The 19,860-nt window shown below is 43.9% G+C and overlaps 1 protein-coding gene across 1 annotated transcript in view; it reads right to left on the reverse strand.

The window, feature by feature from the left end:
• Nucleotides 1–6,946, reverse strand: part of LOC145980370 (uncharacterized) — a 455,055-nt gene extending 448,109 nt beyond the window's left edge. Inside the window, exon 1 of the mRNA XM_083113431.1 lies at nucleotides 6,903–6,946. The gene's annotated coding sequence lies outside the window, so the exon portion shown is untranslated. The remainder of the gene's footprint in view (nucleotides 1–6,902) is intronic.
• Between the last annotated feature and the right edge of the window lie 12,914 nt (nucleotides 6,947–19,860).

A 19,860-nucleotide genomic window follows, 5' to 3' on the forward strand; every position in this document is an offset into this window, starting at 1 on the left:
TCATAATCTCTCACTGGCGATTTCACGCGTATTAATCGATAGACCAACCTGGATATATCAACTAACGACGTGAAATACAAAGTAATGAAGTTGTAACGAGTGTGGTGACCTCCAGGTCAATGAGGCAACATGTCTCATCTGGAAACAAGTATAAACACAAATTGTGGAATGTTGTTTCACTTTCGGCATGATTCCATTCAGTGGCCAGGCGCAGATCCACGGGGAGGGCGATAGGAGGGATCGCCGCTCCCAACTGCCAGGATTTTGGATACATTATTATATCTATAACTTTACAACTTTAAAAACAAGACGCTGCAAATAGCTGTTGCGCAGCTCGCACCACATTTCGCCACTCCATTCTTTGCAGCGACGTTGGTTCGCAGTGTTGCAACCTGGAGGGAGCGGAATGGTCTGAGGATTTTCAACGACATTTGTATTCGCTTTTTCCTGGGCTATTTTCTACCTGTCGGAGTACACAACTTCAGCTCACGTTTCGCCAACGACTCTTTTCCTTCTTTTAAAACTTGAACTCCCCGATGGCGCAGTGGTAGCGTCGTCGCCTTGTAATCCAGGGATCCCGGGTTCGATTCCTGGTGGAGGCACATAGTGGTTCGGATCCCACTTTAAACTGTAGGTCCAGTCCCGATTAGCCTTACTGTGCATAAAGTGGACTTACAACAACAAATTAATCCAATCCAATTCTTTCAAAACTTTAGATACTCCCGTGGCGGCGCTTGTGGACTCGACAACATTATACTTAAGTTTATGTAACTCTTTCGCAAATATGTTGCAACATTGTAAACAATTTCTCTGGCCTGTCCTCTAAGAGGCTTTCCAGAGCAGATTGTGGATTTCGTTGCACCCGGCATGATTTGATTTTTGCATTTCAAAAATATGCAGCTAAGAGTAAAGAGCAAGAACATTTCAGTGCTTTAGAAAAAGAACACAGGCAAGCGTGTTATCAGATTGCCTTCTCGTAGCGATTGTTGTACGATAAGCAAAATAACCCCCACCCCACTCGGCTTTAAAAAAAAACCAGGCCACTGCTCGATGTCGCATTCAGAAAATGAAGTAATTCGCCCAGAAGTTTCTCTTCGATATAAACCTTAACGCGCGTGCTTAATACTACTGTTTACGATCCGCGCAACGCACGCATTTTCAAAGACCGGATTAAATCAAATGAACCACTGATAAACTGATATAATATTAGCAGGCACCGTCAATCTACACAGTAAAAATCGTTTGTCATATTTGTTTTAGCTTATTTTTGCTGAGTTAGCACTACTCGTAGTCTCAAGGCCAGACCAGTACGTAGAAGAGTGGTGGGAAGGATGACGTAATAGGAAGTGCTCCGCAGCGATCTGCGCATATCGGGACTTAACTTGTCAGGCTATAATGTTATTTATGAAAATTCTCTGGCTTTCGTCACCAAATTTATTAGGCTCGATAATATATTTTAAAGTTTGATTAAAGTTTACACTGATGATAGGCTGATCGGAATTGAGCCTACAGTTTAAATTTGAATTTGAACTACTGTGCAATATTCCTCAAAAGGTTACGAAGCAGAAGCCTCTTGAAAAAATAGTTATTTTGCTTTCGTTGTTTATACACGTTACTCCTCATATAACCTGAACCATTAGAACCGTGTAAATGGGAGGAATTATGATAACATACAATAAGAACCATGTATTCCAGGCCTGGGCCCCTATTTTTGAAGGTGCCTCCCCGTTGGCGCAGTGGTAGCGTCGTCGCTTTGTAATCAAGGGGTCCCGGGTTCGATACCCGGTGGAGGCACATAGTGGCTCGGATCCAACTTTAAACTGTAGGTCCAGTCTCGATTAGCCTCACTGTGCATAAAGTGGAATTAAAACACTAAATCAATCAATCAATGAAAACCTATTTTTGCAGGACAATACTCCAGTCTCTAAAACATGGAAGGCTGCTTACTTCCTGTTTACAGGATTATGCATTGTTTACATACACAAGTGTATGTTAAAACTTATTCTCAGTGAGGTGGAACTGCCCGACCGAAATTCGCACCTTCTAACTGTAGCTTCTGGATCAGCCACTGTCAGTGACGTGGCATTATCTGGTACGGTCTAGAAACCAGGTAACAGCGACGATGGGACTCGATGCACTGTCCTTGTGCCCCGAAGTTCACTGGCACTGCAATCACTTCATCTCTACACACTCTACACAGAATCTTTCTTCCGGAGGATGCTGGAATTGTAAAGGTGAACATTACGAGTACATAGCTACGTTCTAGGGGGTGGACGTTACACACTATATACTATATATTTCGGAAGAGTTGTTCAAAGAAAAAAAATCGAGGTCATTTTAAGGGATGTTGCATTCACCGCTTCGGTTCGAATTCTATACTGCTTGAATTTGAAAAAAAAATCAATATTTCGGGAGGGGTTGTAGCCCTCTCTAGCGCACGCCAGTGGCTCTACATCTACGCAAAAATTTTTGGAGTGATTGTGTATGTAAATATTTCCTCCAGAGTTGGATAAGTTTCAACAAAGATATGAGCAGTTTTGTCATCGAGCGACATCTTTGATGATGTCATAGTGGGCGGTGGATGTATGTCCATTTTAAAAGAATACTTGTTGAGATCATTAAAAACAAATCTCCGTACAGAATTACTGGGTGTCCCAGTCAAAGACCTTAGAGGAAAGTCACCAAAACTGACATAGATCCTCCTAAACCGACACACCATTATTTCACAGTCGAGAAGTCCTGACACTTTGTGGTAACAGGGTAAATCTATTCTTTAGGCTTCCAAGATAATGTGCGACCAGTGAAACGAGCGCTGCTGGAGGTTTTCTTTTTGTAGGGAGAGATTTTTGTTTTTGGGTGATTTCAGTACTTTTGTTTCTCTTTGCATGACACTATATTATTCATACTGGGAGGATGAGTAAAGTTTTACAGTTTTATCTTATCAGGTCATTGTAGATAGAATAACGATTCCGAACATGTATTTCTTTCAGTTGTGAAGATGTGGTGTTTGTATAGCTATTTTTGAGGTTATCGTTATTGATGGCGTCGTTCCCTAAACCGACATACGTCAATAATTGGGTTCCCTAAACCGTTGCATGAGATGAAGATATCCAAGATGCTGAATGTTTGGTGAAGGACTTTATGCTGAAGATGACAGTGGTGAAGAATGGATAATGTGCATCATGTGCAATCTTGGGCTCATATTCAATGTGCAGGTGCAGAACATGGCCTATACGTCAATTTTCTGTAAATGACATGCCATTGAGGGCTAAATAGTCTAAAGAAAATGCATTTGATTCATGATGATTAAGGAAATTGCTTTATTCTCTAATAGAAAACATTACATATATTCGTTTATGTTGCTTTCTAATTTAATTCATTATTTAAACAGGTATGTCGGTTTAGGAACCCATTTCCTCAGATGGCATATTTGTACCTGAAGTGAAAGAACTATTTTGCGGAACAAAATGTTGTTGTAATAGACATTGTAATACAGCTTATATTTGGGCATGGAATTGATGTACACATGATGTATTCCACATCGGAAAATTCCTTCCCTACTCCGAGTTAAGAGTAAAAAACAAAATGGTATGTCGGTTTTGGTGACTTTCCTTTATGTCTATGAGGCAAATGACGGCTATATTGCACCAGCAAATGGAATAGTCCATTGTAACGTGAACCGTGGTAGGTGCTTAATGCCATCAGTACACACACTTCATTTATTTTCATGATCCTTGTCATGTTGATTCGAGCAGGGCTACTTGTAACTGAGACACCCTGTATATTCAGGTCCTGTCATTCACAAGGTAACAGACGGGCGCCCGCAGGATCTTTCTCAGGGGGGGGGGCAGATTCATGGAAACGTTTATTATTATTATTGCTATTGTTTTTGTTATAATAAAAATAATTACTAGGTACTACTAGTACTTTGGCGTTGTACAAAAGTTCAGACTCGAGTCATCTATTTAGACAGAAACTAGATTCGCGTTGCTTCCTTTTAATAAACATCTATGAACATTTCTTTGTCTTTTGTAGTTTTTTACGACGCACAGATATCAGAGTCTGAGACCCACTTAATCCACTGTCCTTCTTGGAAACTCTGATCCATGTATTTTACGTGTCGAAGGGTATTGTAAAATATAATAATTATTATTAATAATAATAATAATAATAGTTGCTGTAACTTAAGGCCTGCAATTTACAGAAAACAATATTTTTCATTATAAAACATCGCTACAATTTCACCCCCCTGGCCGCAACAAATACTTTCATAAGACACCGATTGTATCAGACTCTGGAACTGTTGTGAAACCTTCTGGGGGCAAAAATTTCGTTTCTCCTCTACCCGTCGCATTAGGCTTCCAATTCCACCGCAGTGTTAATATTTCAAAGGGCTGCCTCGTAAAAGCCCTCCAACACATGTAATTGGAGCTAAGTGCTATTCACAGACTCGCGCCAAACCTTGTTACCTCGGCGGACACATTATGTCGAAGCTTCACAAAGCTGACGTTCCCATCGAAACGGCATCTACAAAGGACAAACGAAATTTCACGTGCCTGAGAGAGCTCTCGGAGATGGGCCTGGCACTGATACGTAATACACACATAGGGGTGCTTCTCACAAGCTGGATTTATGGAATTGGCTGGTGCATGACCTATTCCGATACGGCGAAGCTGTTTAACTCATGCGGCGCTCAATAGATGGCAGCAGCAAGACAAGTTACTAAAGATACGACTGCAGGATTCTGAAATCGAAAGAATTGTCATGTTCCTCCATTTGTCAGACCCAACAATATATATGTCAGAAACTAATATATTTACAAAGAAAAATATGGCCCGTCTGTTTAGGATTGGTCCCAAAACAAGACCATCTCGTTATTGTCTTTCTTTGAGACGAGAATAAGATAGATTCTTCGAAGCGAGTCCCACGAATTAGATATCAAAGCTAGTACAACGCACACATTGTTGCCGTTGCGTAGATACCAATTTTCGTTTCGTCTCCCTCTCTCTTAGCATCACGTGTTCTACCCTGCTCGCTAACCTTCACTATTGTTGCCATGTTGCCATTCCATTCCTGGACACACTCGCGCAAACATCATTGAAAACAATTGAATAGCGCTCCAGCTGGTGGTTCACACCGTTCGGCAGGGACGGTAAAGTGGCAATATAGCACGGCGTAGTGGTTGCTTCTTTTATGCAGTGCATGTTCATTTGCTAGCTAGTAACTAGTATTGCCAACTGTAATAATGAAGCACTATTTCTGTCACGGAAGGGGAAAGGCGGGTAAAGTGACGGTGAGTTTTGTTGGATTGGAAGCACCACATTTTTATTTTATACTAAGTATTTGACCGGTTTAACGTTGTGTGCGAGTGCTTCTGAACTGTAGACAATTTACCGAACCCATAGCTGTGTTCAATGTTATCTACTAGTTATATAATCAGGGCTAGGATTTATAGGTAAATACATACTTTTAGTTTGACGAAATATCGCTGAAATTTTGTGATATCTTTGCGAATAGTAATGTTTGTAGTGATTTAAGGTACATTTTATTGTCAATATTTTTCCATATTTCTAACTTTAATAAATACTTACTTTTACATATTTAAGGAAAATATACTTAATTGTACATATTTCAACAGGTTTAATTCACAAATTGTTCATATTTCATAATATTGGAAATGTTCAAAATAAATAAATTATGTGGCTCCAACAGCATTTCAACTCTTGGCTCCGGCACGTGTTCTTGTAGAAATGGCATAGAGGAGGCTGTCATTTTTGCTGCTTAATGCGATGCATATTGTTTTCTGTGTTAAAATTGCCATGCTTTGATGGGTGACCAAGTTCATAGCAGGGCCGGCGGAAGGGGAGGGCGAACCGTGTCACCCCCCCAGAGCGGCAAATTTTCAGGGCGGCAAAATTTGAAGAGAAGAAAAAAATAAGCCTATTGAAAACTGTGGTCGAGCGAGATATTATTTTGCTCTTAATAGTATTGAAATAACATAAGAAGTCTCATTATTTATTTTATATTTTGATGTTTTACTTAGGAATATATTGATTTTCAATTTCCCGTTCCTGCATAATGACGGGGGGGGGGGGGGGTCGAACCGCCACCGCCCAGGGAGGCAAAATGACTAGCGCCGGCCCTGGTTCATTGCAAAAGAAAAAGCCGCGCAGCTTATCGTCTAGTGGCAGTATATGTTGTTATTGTTTTGGAAGCCGGCATCGTTTGTAAATGTACAACAAAGGCAACCGACTGTCGCCGATCACAGAGAGGAAATAATAATACTGCTTGAGGCGGAGTGTTGTGGTCCAATTGTCGCTGTTTAACACGTTGGCATGTTATTATCTGCCGTTGCAGTTCCGTACCAGTGTATACGGGTTTTGGGAGTGAACAGTTAGAACGCCACCAATGCAATAATGCAATGGAAAATAATATTATTTTAATTTTGTTTGTAGTCACTCAAATACGGAATCGTATGAAGAAGTCTTCTTTGCAGCATTTTTGGTAATTTTACGTATGTGTTAGCTCATATTTTGCGAATTTTTAGTCCATATGTATGTAGCTACATACAAAGCCACTTGTTAGTACATATTAATCCTAGTCCTGGTATAATGCATGACGTTTAAAACTCAACGTTAGATAGACCTGAATTCTCTAATTTTCTTGTACGTAACAGCTGTGCATCGGCGCACTGCAGCGATTTTTCTATCTGCTCCTATAGCAACACTGCTTCTTGAGTTGTGTCGCGCATCGCACGGCAGAAATATCTGTGCTGGACATGCGTTTGTGCATTTATTCCACGTTGAGAGAACATAAACATTTTTCTGGAGATGCGAATTCAGTATCTTTAGTCTACGTAACCACTACAATAACTCTGGTTAAAACAAGATGCGTGTACTTACGTCACAATGGTGTCGCATGATCCCAGTATCCTTTGCACATCTGAAAAAAAAAAACATTATCATTTTCAACATATAGTATGTAACAAAATAACTGCACCACTTAACACAATGGAACGCAAACTGTGTTTTAGGTGATATGTAGACAATTATACCGCTCATATTTTAATTTAGATTAATCCTGTGCCATGTTTTATATCTCTACATATGAAAAACTAGCTGATTTCAGGGCCATAATCTTGCCTTGTTTGCGTGGTGACGTGTCACTTAGGATTTTCCCCACGGAATAGTCTAGACTACCTCCAGACACGGCTGGAACACACTTTAGTAATCTAGCGATAGAGTGAAATCCATTACACAGATTTTCCACCCACCATTCACATGATTTCCACCAGTAAACATGGATGCACGTCAGCCATTTGCACACAGACGTCAGAGACACCTGTTGGCAGAGAGTGGAATGAAAGACAGGACTGCAAAATAACAAAAAAAAAAAGAATCAAGGAACAATCCCAGGTGCAATTTGCCATTGTTTTGCACATTATTACAATGGCAATTTAAACATTGCGTAATTCTACAGCGATAAGTGTGGAATTTTTAATGGCAACTTTACCACCACCGCGGTTGACTTAGGCAAGACACATCGCATTGCAGTCAAGTGAGAATTCAGGATCTAGGTGACCCATTTTTATTGCCGGTGAGTGTACACGCCATTTGCAAAAATATAGTTCCAAGTTCTCGTATGGTTTTACATGTGGTTAGTAAGAATTCAATGCTGCGTCTCGTGTCCATTGGATCTTCTCAACCTACAATTACATAGTTGAACTCGTCGCCGGACAATGAGGATCCAACGTGTGAAATGTGGTGCACAGTGAACAACATCTTTCTGCTGAATCATTATCACGCTGTCTCGCGCTTCCAAAGGGCCATTCATGTTGATGCCGCGCATTGCTGTACATACAGGGGATGGACAAATATATGGAAACACCTGCGAAGAAAAGTCGGAATGCTGTAGCTAATAAGGTGCAGGACCGCCTCCAAAACGGCCTGCAGTATCCGAATGGACAAATACAAGTCCTGGATAGTGGATAATGGGATATTCCACCATTCTTCATGCAAAACATGATCACAATCCTTCTCAGTGTCCGTCTGTCTCTGTCACTCAGTGTACATTCTCGTCCATGTAGGTGTTTATCTGATGATGCATTTCCGGACACACTATTATGTCATCATGATCTTGGATAGAGTCCCTCTCGATACGCCAAATAACGGCTACTTTGGCAACAGAGGCCCTGCAAGGCGGTGTCACGGTATCTAGTGACATGTGAAACGCAGTTCGATATAAATTATTTTTTGTTTATTGATTCATTTTATGCACAAACATGAAAGTGTGAGGTTTGATCTTATTTTGTGAATAAATTTGTATCCGAGCCACACGTCGGAAGCTGGGGACGGGTTTTTCTTGAGTGACAGCCGCCGCTTAGAACATGACACATTTGCACCAACGCGAAGATAAGGAAAGATTATTTTCGTCGCTACCAGCCTGAGTCGCAGCAGGCGTTCGAACCCATGTTCACGGATGACCAGGAAAACCAGCTGGAGCTCAAGCCTGCAAGGATCCAGGACGCGTCGCCGACCGCGCCTTTCAAGACAATGGAGAGAGGTCATTTCCATCCCTCTGAAACAGAAGCCAAGCCACTAGAGCGTCCTTTTCAACGGAAGAATTCGAATCTCTTATATATAGGCAGTACTATGATTCCAGAGACAGTTTTCACCCGGATTTCATAGAGAGAGCAGCTCCGCGCTACACTCTCGCGTGATTATTGTTTTGTGTCCGTGGACTTTGTTTCCTTACGTACCACGAGCGAGTTGCGGATAGAGAGGTACCAGTGTGCGCCTTATTTTGGTGAAGATTACGCGGTGATTTGTTTTTTGCCAAGCGTTAACTACATAATCATGGGCGGCTAAAGGAGATTGAGAAGGGAGTCTGTCGACTTCCCTGACCCCGCAACGATGCATCGCCATCTTCCGATGAAGCCAGTCAGCCAACGCCAAAGACGACATCAAAGCCAAACACTGCCCAAAGCCCGAAGGACGTCTTCAGAACGACGCCGATCGAAGCCCGTCACCAGAGAGAGAGATTGAAGGACGACTCCAGAACGACGCCGATCGAAGCCAGAGGGAGAGATTGAAGGACGACTCCAGAACGACGCTTCCAGAACGACGCCGAATCGAAGCCCGTCACCAGAGAGATTCCGAACCGACGCGTGACCACGTACACCCGACGCTAGTGACAAGAGGAACGCCCGAAGTTCTGAGGAGGTGCAAGTACACCATATCGTCGCAATTATTCTTCGTCGCGATCGACCTCGGAGGACAATTTCGCCACAAAGGAACCGTGTGCAAGTCCCGCGTCCAGGAGAGATGAATGACCACGCCATGTAGCAGAGTCTGGTACAGTATACTTCAGAGGGTCTCATGTACATGTAAACGTGCGCCGTTAGTATCAACACCGTACAGTTAACGCCGACGTCTCACTTATTTGCAAAGTTACTCAGGAAAACCCAAACCTAACTTCCGCGTCTAAAAATTGTTTGGTATTGTTATAAAAAAGGGTAATTTCATGTTCAGATGTTCTAATTTAATTGTCTGCATTCAGGGTTAGAAGCTCCATTTCATTTCTTTAATATTTAGTATAAATTGTCAAAGTGTGCTTCATTTCTTGTGTAACCGACCGCCCCGTCGCGCCATTTAATTTGTCAATAGTTGACTGATGAGTCCTTTTTAATTGTGGAAAGCGTAGTTGTTTTTATTGCAAGGTCGTGTGCGTGAAATAGTATTATTTGTTGCATAGTGGTTTTTAAGGTAATTTTTGCTCGCGCCGACGATTGATTAGTGTATTCCGGCAGCTGGAGCCAATTAAGTTTTTGCATCCCCATGTAATTGTGTAGTTGTTCTCATTGGACGAGAGAGGCTTATGTGTAATACCCCCGTCCGAGAAACTTGTATAATGTCGTGCTTACGACTGGGTGCAAACGTTCATTCGGGCCTTCCCCATGGCGCAGTGGTAGCGTCGTTGCCTTGTAATCAAGGGATCCCGGGTTCGATACCCGGTGGAGGCACAAGTGGTTCGGATTCCACTTTAAACTGTAGGACCAGTCCCGATTAGCCATACTGTGCATAAAGTGGACTTAAAACACCAACTCAACAACAACAACAAACGTTCATTCGAACGAAAGATTTAACCACGCCGACCCAATTGTCTTAGTTAACCGCTTTCCGAGGGCTGGCACTTAAGTTAGTTTAAAAGAGCACAGGAGCTGGCAGACAAATGCCCTAAATTCACATAAAGGTTTGAAAAATTAAAAGGAATGATATGTTAATGAGATCCATGATTTGTATCCATACTTCACATGTAAAAATACCTCATGTGTGTGAAAGAGAGAAAGAGTGAATGAGTGAGCGTTTGAGGAGGCTTTGTAAACAGTTGTTGATTGCAATATTTTTTTGTTGTTACAATATATATTCGCTTTTTTACCGTTCGTCAGTGTTGTTATTTGACGTTTTTCAGGTACCAGATATTATGCTATTAGTATTTTATGATTGTTCGAATCTACATATCATAGGTAAACAAAACAGTGTAACTTTTCAAGGTATTAATCTCCGCCTCGCAATAGTATGACAATAAACGACCGTCTCAGTACCGAACTTGATAACTGGACCGTGAGTCACGACCGGTTTCCCGTACACATAACGACGTTTGGCCCCGTGCCAGGGTATGATTGACACGTCATTTCGGGGACCGTGAGTGCACTCGTTACATTTGGCGCCGCGAACATGGGACGGCAACTTTTGTCATGTCTTTCCAGGAAAGCCAGGTTGCGAGAGCGGTAGAAATTTCATTGTTGTATACGTCATGCATAAAATTCTTGTGTTAGGTTCCTGGTTATTTGTGTGTTTTTCGTTTTGTATGTCGAGGGTTATTTTCATGTATTTGTCATAGGTTCACGTGTAAGGACACGGTATTGGGCGTAATTGGTAACAATAGGGCAGATATTTTTTTCGGCGAAAGCAGCAAGGGCAGCTGCATAGGGCATTGTTTATGTACTTTTTGTGTACTTTTTTTGTTTTTGGCGTAATTTATGGCTTCAGGCTGAGTTGCGGGATAAGGGATTCCCGACGGACCTCCCTTTTCTTTTGATGTATCGATTTGTAATTCACATTTTGTGTGAGCTCGCGTAAGTTTGCGTAACTGTTCCAAAGTGCGACAGAAAATCGAGCAGATATTTAGCGAAAGGCCTTCATGAGATTAAGAAATCGTCGTATAGACTGTTTGAACAAGAGTGACGTCATGATGGTTTGCGAGGCTTGTGGAAAGGAATTTGCTGATTTCGAAATCGACAGCCAGGGGGCCAGACCGGTTTGTCTTCAGTGCAAGGGCTCGTTGGAAATGGAAAGGGAGATACCAAGTGCCCAAGGGGGTACATCGTCACGTGCGGACAGCGACCACAGCAAGGAAGAAGATGACGTAGGAAGTGGCAGTGGTGCCAACCAATCTCAGCTGGTCCTCCAGATGCTCCAAGGAATGGAAACCAGGATGCAGACCGAGATGCGGACCAACATGCAAGGAATGGAAACCAGGATGCAAGCCAACATGCAAGGAATGCAGACCGAGATGCAAGCCAACATCCAAGGATTGCAGGCTGAGGTGCAAGGGATGCAGACCGACGTACGAGGGATGGAAGAACGCCTCCAAGGGACGGTTCGCGCCTCCGGAGAAGAAGTGACACAACAGCTCCTTCAGACGATCCAAGAATCCGAGGCTCGAATCGAATCCAGGATCGCCAGGACAGACGCTCGCATCAATGAACAGGAAGCCAAGGTGGCAACACTGGCGCAGAGCGTGCGTGAACAGGAAGGAGCTTTGCAACACATCGGCCAACAATGTGCACAGCTGGAGTCAGACTGCACTCGGAGCAACGATGCCCTCGAGCGACAGGTACGGCGAGCAGCGAGTCTAGCGGAAGGGAATTCCGAGAAGATAAAGGAAATAGAAGAGAAACTGCATGCGTCCATGAACGATCACCCAGTAGAAGTTGAAGTTTTGGTGGTCCAGTCTTTGTCTGTCGACTTGTTAATCGGGATGGATTTCCTCAGTCGATATGCCTCGGTCCTGAATATCGGCAAGCATTTCGTAACTCTGGCTAATCGCGACGAAGAGTTTGACGTCGAGTTCATGAAGCCCGGGGAAGGAGAAGAGAGCGGGTTCCAGCCAAACGTCGCATTGTGCACCGAGGTCAACCACCACGAGAAGCTTAAAGAGAAAGTGGATTCAACGGTAGCCTCCTGCGGAAGCCTCACCATAGGGGAGAAGAGAGTGTTCGCCGAACTATTGGAGGTATCATTTATATCATGTGTGTTGTGTTATCGAACTGGTTGACTTTTCTCGTACAGGGTGTTAAAAAATTTGTAGTCAAAATTTCATGCCCCAGAGTAGTAAAAAAAATTTTATTCGCCTACAGAATTTTTTGATCGGAAGGAGGGCGAAATGTCACGGTATCTAGTGACATGTGAAACGCAGTTCGATATAAATTATTTTTTGTTTATTGATTCATTTTATGCACAAACATGAAAGTGTGAGGTTTGATCTTATTTTGTGAATAAACTTGTATCCGAGCCAGACGTCGGAAGCTGGGGACGGGTTTTTCTTGAGTGACAGCCGCCGCTTAGAACATGACACATTTGCACCAACGCGAAGATAAGGAAAGATTATTTTCGTCGCTACCAGGCCTGAGTCGCAGCAGGCGTTCGAACCCATGTTCACGGATGACCAGGAAAACCAGCTGGAGCTCAAGCCTGCAAGGATCCAGGACGCGTCGCCGACCGCGCCTTTCAAGACAATGGAGAGAGGTCATTTCCATCCCTCTGAAACAGAAGCCAAGCCACTAGAGCGTCCTTTTCAACGGAAGAATTCGAATCTCTTATATATAGGCAGTACTATGATTCCAGAGACAGTTTTCACCCGGATTTCATAGAGAGAGCAGCTCCGCGCTACACTCTCGCGTGATTATTGTTTTGTGTCCGTGGACTTTGTTTCCTTACGTACCACGAGCGAGTTGCGGATAGAGAGGTACCAGTGTGCGCCTTATTTTGGTGAAGATTACGCGGTGATTTGTTTTTTGCCAAGCGTTAACTACATAATCATGGGCGGCTAAAGGAGATTGAGAAGGGAGTCTGTCGACTTCCCTGACCCCGCAACGATGCATCGCCATCTTCCGATGAAGCCAGTCAGCCAACGCCAAAGACGACATCAAAGCCAAACACTGCCCAAAGCCCGAAGGACGTCTTCAGAACGACGCCGATCGAAGCCCGTCACCAGAGAGAGAGATTGAAGGACGACTCCAGAACGACGCCGATCGAAGCCAGAGGGAGAGATTGAAGGACGACTCCAGAACGACGCTTCCAGAACGACGCCGAATCGAAGCCCGTCACCAGAGAGATTCCGAACCGACGCGTGACCACGTACACCCGACGCTAGTGACAAGAGGAACGCCCGAAGTTCTGAGGAGGTGCAAGTACACCATATCGTCGCAATTATTCTTCGTCGCGATCGACCTCGGAGGACAATTTCGCCACAAAGGAACCGTGTGCAAGTCCCGCGTCCAGGAGAGATGAATGACCACGCCATGTAGCAGAGTCTGGTACAGTATACTTCAGAGGGTCTCATGTACATGTAAACGTGCGCCGTTAGTATCAACACCGTACAGTTAACGCCGACGTCTCACTTATTTGCAAAGTTACTCAGGAAAACCCAAACCTAACTTCCGCGTCTAAAAATTGTTTGGTATTGTTATAAAAAAGGGTAATTTCATGTTCAGATGTTCTAATTTAATTGTCTGCATTCAGGGTTAGAAGCTCCATTTCATTTCTTTAATATTTAGTATAAATTGTCAAAGTGTGCTTCATTTCTTGTGTAACCGACCGCCCCGTCGCGCCATTTAATTTGTCAATAGTTGACTGATGAGTCCTTTTTAATTGTGGAAAGCGTAGTTGTTTTTATTGCAAGGTCGTGTGCGTGAAATAGTATTATTTGTTGCATAGTGGTTTTTAAGGTAATTTTTGCTCGCGCCGACGATTGATTAGTGTATTCCGGCAGCTGGAGCCAATTAAGTTTTTGCATCCCCATGTAATTGTGTAGTTGTTCTCATTGGACGAGAGAGGCTTATGTGTAATACCCCCGTCCGAGAAACTTGTATAATGTCGTGCTTACGACTGGGTGCTAACGTTCATTCGAACGAAAGATTTAACCACGCCGACCCAATTGTCTTAGTTAACCGCTTTCCGAGGGCTGGCACTTAAGTTAGTTTAAAAGAGCACAGGAGCTGGCAGACAAATGCCCTAAATTCACATAAAGGTTTGAAAAATTAAAAGGAGTGATATGTTAATGAGATCCATGATTTGTATCCATACTTCACATGTAAAAATACCTCATGTGTGTGAAAGAGAGAAAGAGTGAATGAGTGAGCGTTTGAGGAGGCTTTGTAAACAGTTGTTGATTGCAATATTTTTTTGTTGTTACAATATATATTCGCTTTTTTACCGTTCGTCAGTGTTGTTATTTGACGTTTTTCAGGTACCAGATATTATGCTATTAGTATTTTATGATTGTTCGAATCTACATATCATAGGTAAACAAAACAGTGTAACTTTTCAAGGTATTAATCTCCGCCTCGCAATAGTATGACAATAAACGACCGTCTCAGTACCGAACTTGATAACTGGACCGTGAGTCACGACCGGTTTCCCGTACACATAACGACGTTTGGCCCCGTGCCGGGGTATGATTGACACGTCATTTCGGGGACCGTGAGTGCACTCGTTACATTTGGCGCCGCGAACATGGGACGGCAACTTTTGTCATGTCTTTCCAGGAAAGCCAGGTTGCGAGAGCGGTAGAAATTTCATTGTTGTATACGTCATGCATAAAATTCTTGTGTTAGGTTCCTGGTTATTTGTGTGTTTTTCGTTTTGTATGTCGAGGGTTATTTTCATGTATTTGTCATAGGTTCACGTGTAAGGACACGGTATTGGGCGTAATTGGTAACAATAGGGCAGATATTTTTTTCGGCGAAAGCAGCAAGGGCAGCTGCATAGGGCATTGTTTATGTACTTTTTGTGTACTTTTTTGGTTTTTGGCGTAATTTATGGCTTCAGGCTGAGTTGCGGGATAAGGGATTCCCGACGGACCTCCCTTTTCTTTTTATGTATCGATTTGTAATTCACATTTTGTGTGAGCTCGCGTAAGTTTGCGTAACTGTTCCAAAGTGCGACAGAAAATCGAGCAGATATTTAGCGAAAGGCCTTCATGAGATTAAGAAATCGTCGTATAGACTGTTTGAACAAGAGTGACGTCATGATGGTTTGCGAGGCTTGTGGAAAGGAATTTGCTGATTTCGAAATCGACAGCCAGGGGGCCAGACCGGTTTGTCTTCAGTGCAAGGGCTCGTTGGAAATGGAAAGGGAGATACCAAGTGCCCAAGGGGGTACATCGTCACGTGCGGACAGCGACCACAGCAAGGAAGAAGATGACGTAGGAAGTGGCAGTGGTGCCAACCAATTTCAGCTGGTCCTCCAGATGCTCCAAGGAATGGAAACCAGGATGCAGACCGAGATGCGGACCAACATGCAAGGAATGGAAACCAGGATGCAAGCCAACATGCAAGGAATGCAGACCGAGATGCAAGCCAACATCCAAGGATTGCAGGCTGAGGTGCAAGGGATGCAGACCGACGTACGAGGGATGGAAGAACGCCTCCAAGGGACGGTTCGCGCCTCCGGAGAAGAAGTGACACAACAGCTCCTTCAGACGATCCAAGAATCCGAGGCTCGAATCGAATCCAGGATCGCCAGGACCGACGCTCGCATCAATGAACAGGAAGCCAAGGTGGCAACACTGGCGCAGAGCGTGCGTGAACAGGAAGGAGCTTTGCAACACATCGGCCAACAATGTGCACAGCTGGAGTCAGACTGCACTCGGAGCAACGATGCCCTCGAGCGACAGGTACGGCGAGCAGCGAGTCTAGCGGAAGGGAATTCCGAGAAGATAAAGGAAATAGAAGAGAAACTGCATGCGTCCATGAACGATCACCCAGTAGAAGTTGAAGTTTTGGTGGTCCAGTCTTTGTCTGTCGACTTGTTAATCGGGATGGATTTCCTCAGTCGATATGCCTCGGTCCTGAATATCGGCAAGCATTTCGTAACTCTGGCTAATCGCGACGAAGAGTTTGACGTCGAGTTCATGAAGCCCGGGGAAGGAGAAGAGAGCGGGTTCCAGCCAAACGTCGCATTGTGCACCGAGGTCAACCACCACGAGAAGCTTAAAGAGAAAGTGGATTCAACGGTAGCCTCCTGCGGAAGCCTCACCATAGGGGAGAAGAGAGTGTTCGCCGAACTATTGGAGGTATCATTTATATCATGTGTGTTGTGTTATCGAACTGGTTGACTTTTCTCGTACAGGGTGTTAAAAAATTTGTAGTCAAAATTTCATGCCCCAGAGTAGTAAAAAAAATTTTATTCGCCTACAGAATTTTTTGATCGGAAGGAGGGCGAAATGTCACGGTATCTAGTGACATGTGAAACGCAGTTCGATATAAATTATTTTTTGTTTATTGATTCATTTTATGCACAAACATGAAAGTGTGAGGTTTGATCTTATTTTGTGAATAAACTTGTATCCGAGCCAGACGTCGGAAGCTGGGGACGGGTTTTTCTTGAGTGACAGCCGCCGCTTAGAACATGACACATTTGCACCAACGCGAAGATAAGGAAAGATTATTTTCGTCGCTACCAGGCCTGAGTCGCAGCAGGCGTTCGAACCCATGTTCACGGATGACCAGGAAAACCAGCTGGAGCTCAAGCCTGCAAGGATCCAGGACGCGTCGCCGACCGCGCCTTTCAAGACAATGGAGAGAGGTCATTTCCATCCCTCTGAAACAGAAGCCAAGCCACTAGAGCGTCCTTTTCAACGGAAGAATTCGAATCTCTTATATATAGGCAGTACTATGATTCCAGAGACAGTTTTCACCCGGATTTCATAGAGAGAGCAGCTCCGCGCTACACTCTCGCGTGATTATTGTTTTGTGTCCGTGGACTTTGTTTCCTTACGTACCACGAGCGAGTTGCGGATAGAGAGGTACCAGTGTGCGCCTTATTTTGGTGAAGATTACGCGGTGATTTGTTTTTTGCCAAGCGTTAACTACATAATCATGGGCGGCTAAAGGAGATTGAGAAGGGAGTCTGTCGACTTCCCTGACCCCGCAACGATGCATCGCCATCTTCCGATGAAGCCAGTCAGCCAACGCCAAAGACGACATCAAAGCCAAACACTGCCCAAAGCCCGAAGGACGTCTTCAGAACGACGCCGATCGAAGCCCGTCACCAGAGAGAGAGATTGAAGGACGACTCCAGAACGACGCCGATCGAAGCCAGAGGGAGAGATTGAAGGACGACTCCAGAACGACGCTTCCAGAACGACGCCGAATCGAAGCCCGTCACCAGAGAGATTCCGAACCGACGCGTGACCACGTACACCCGACGCTAGTGACAAGAGGAACGCCCGAAGTTCTGAGGAGGTGCAAGTACACCATATCGTCGCAATTATTCTTCGTCGCGATCGACCTCGGAGGACAATTTCGCCACAAAGGAACCGTGTGCAAGTCCCGCGTCCAGGAGAGATGAATGACCACGCCATGTAGCAGAGTCTGGTACAGTATACTTCAGAGGGTCTCATGTACATGTAAACGTGCGCCGTTAGTATCAACACCGTACAGTTAACGCCGACGTCTCACTTATTTGCAAAGTTACTCAGGAAAACCCAAACCTAACTTCCGCGTCTAAAAATTGTTTGGTATTGTTATAAAAAAGGGTAATTTCATGTTCAGATGTTCTAATTTAATTGTCTGCATTCAGGGTTAGAAGCTCCATTTCATTTCTTTAATATTTAGTATAAATTGTCAAAGTGTGCTTCATTTCTTGTGTAACCGACCGCCCCGTCGCGCCATTTAATTTGTCAATAGTTGACTGATGAGTCCTTTTTAATTGTGGAAAGCGTAGTTGTTTTTATTGCAAGGTCGTGTGCGTGAAATAGTATTATTTGTTGCATAGTGGTTTTTAAGGTAATTTTTGCTCGCGCCGACGATTGATTAGTGTATTCCGGCAGCTGGAGCCAATTAAGTTTTTGCATCCCCATGTAATTGTGTAGTTGTTCTCATTGGACGAGAGAGGCTTATGTGTAATACCCCCGTCCGAGAAACTTGTATAATGTCGTGCTTACGACTGGGTGCTAACGTTCATTCGAACGAAAGATTTAACCACGCCGACCCAATTGTCTTAGTTAACCGCTTTCCGAGGGCTGGCACTTAAGTTAGTTTAAAAGAGCACAGGAGCTGGCAGACAAATGCCCTAAATTCACATAAAGGTTTGAAAAATTAAAAGGAGTGATATGTTAATGAGATCCATGATTTGTATCCATACTTCACATGTAAAAATACCTCATGTGTGTGAAAGAGAGAAAGAGTGAATGAGTGAGCGTTTGAGGAGGCTTTGTAAACAGTTGTTGATTGCAATATTTTTTTGTTGTTACAATATATATTCGCTTTTTTACCGTTCGTCAGTGTTGTTATTTGACGTTTTTCAGGTACCAGATATTATGCTATTAGTATTTTATGATTGTTCGAATCTACATATCATAGGTAAACAAAACAGTGTAACTTTTCAAGGTATTAATCTCCGCCTCGCAATAGTATGACAATAAACGACCGTCTCAGTACCGAACTTGATAACTGGACCGTGAGTCACGACCGGTTTCCCGTACACATAACGACGTTTGGCCCCGTGCCGGGGTATGATTGACACGTCATTTCGGGGACCGTGAGTGCACTCGTTACATTTGGCGCCGCGAACATGGGACGGCAACTTTTGTCATGTCTTTCCAGGAAAGCCAGGTTGCGAGAGCGGTAGAAATTTCATTGTTGTATACGTCATGCATAAAATTCTTGTGTTAGGTTCCTGGTTATTTGTGTGTTTTTCGTTTTGTATGTCGAGGGTTATTTTCATGTATTTGTCATAGGTTCACGTGCAAGGACACGGTATTGGGCGTAATTGGTAACAATAGGGCAGATATTTTTTTCGGCGAAAGCAGCAAGGGCAGCTGCATAGGGCATTGTTTATGTACTTTTTGTGTACTTTTTTGGTTTTTGGCGTAATTTATGGCTTCAGGCTGAGTTGCGGGATAAGGGATTCCCGACGGACCTCCCTTTTCTTTTTATGTATCGATTTGTAATTCACATTTTGTGTGAGCTCGCGTAAGTTTGCGTAACTGTTCCAAAGTGCGACAGAAAATCGAGCAGATATTTAGCGAAAGGCCTTCATGAGATTAAGAAATCGTCGTATAGACTGTTTGAACAAGAGTGACGTCATGATGGTTTGCGAGGCTTGTGGAAAGGAATTTGCTGATTTCGAAATCGACAGCCAGGGGGCCAGACCGGTTTGTCTTCAGTGCAAGGGCTCGTTGGAAATGGAAAGGGAGATACCAAGTGCCCAAGGGGGTACATCGTCACGTGCGGACAGCGACCACAGCAAGGAAGAAGATGACGTAGGAAGTGGCAGTGGTGCCAACCAATTTCAGCTGGTCCTCCAGATGCTCCAAGGAATGGAAACCAGGATGCAGACCGAGATGCGGACCAACATGCAAGGAATGGAAACCAGGATGCAAGCCAACATGCAAGGAATGCAGACCGAGATGCAAGCCAACATCCAAGGATTGCAGGCTGAGGTGCAAGGGATGCAGACCGACGTACGAGGGATGGAAGAACGCCTCCAAGGGACGGTTCGCGCCTCCGGAGAAGAAGTGACACAACAGCTCCTTCAGACGATCCAAGAATCCGAGGCTCGAATCGAATCC

This window comes from Lepisma saccharinum, chromosome 27, assembly GCF_977018435.1.
Source record: "Lepisma saccharinum chromosome 27, izLepSacc3.1, whole genome shotgun sequence".
Lineage (NCBI taxonomy): Eukaryota > Metazoa > Arthropoda > Insecta > Zygentoma > Lepismatidae > Lepisma > Lepisma saccharinum.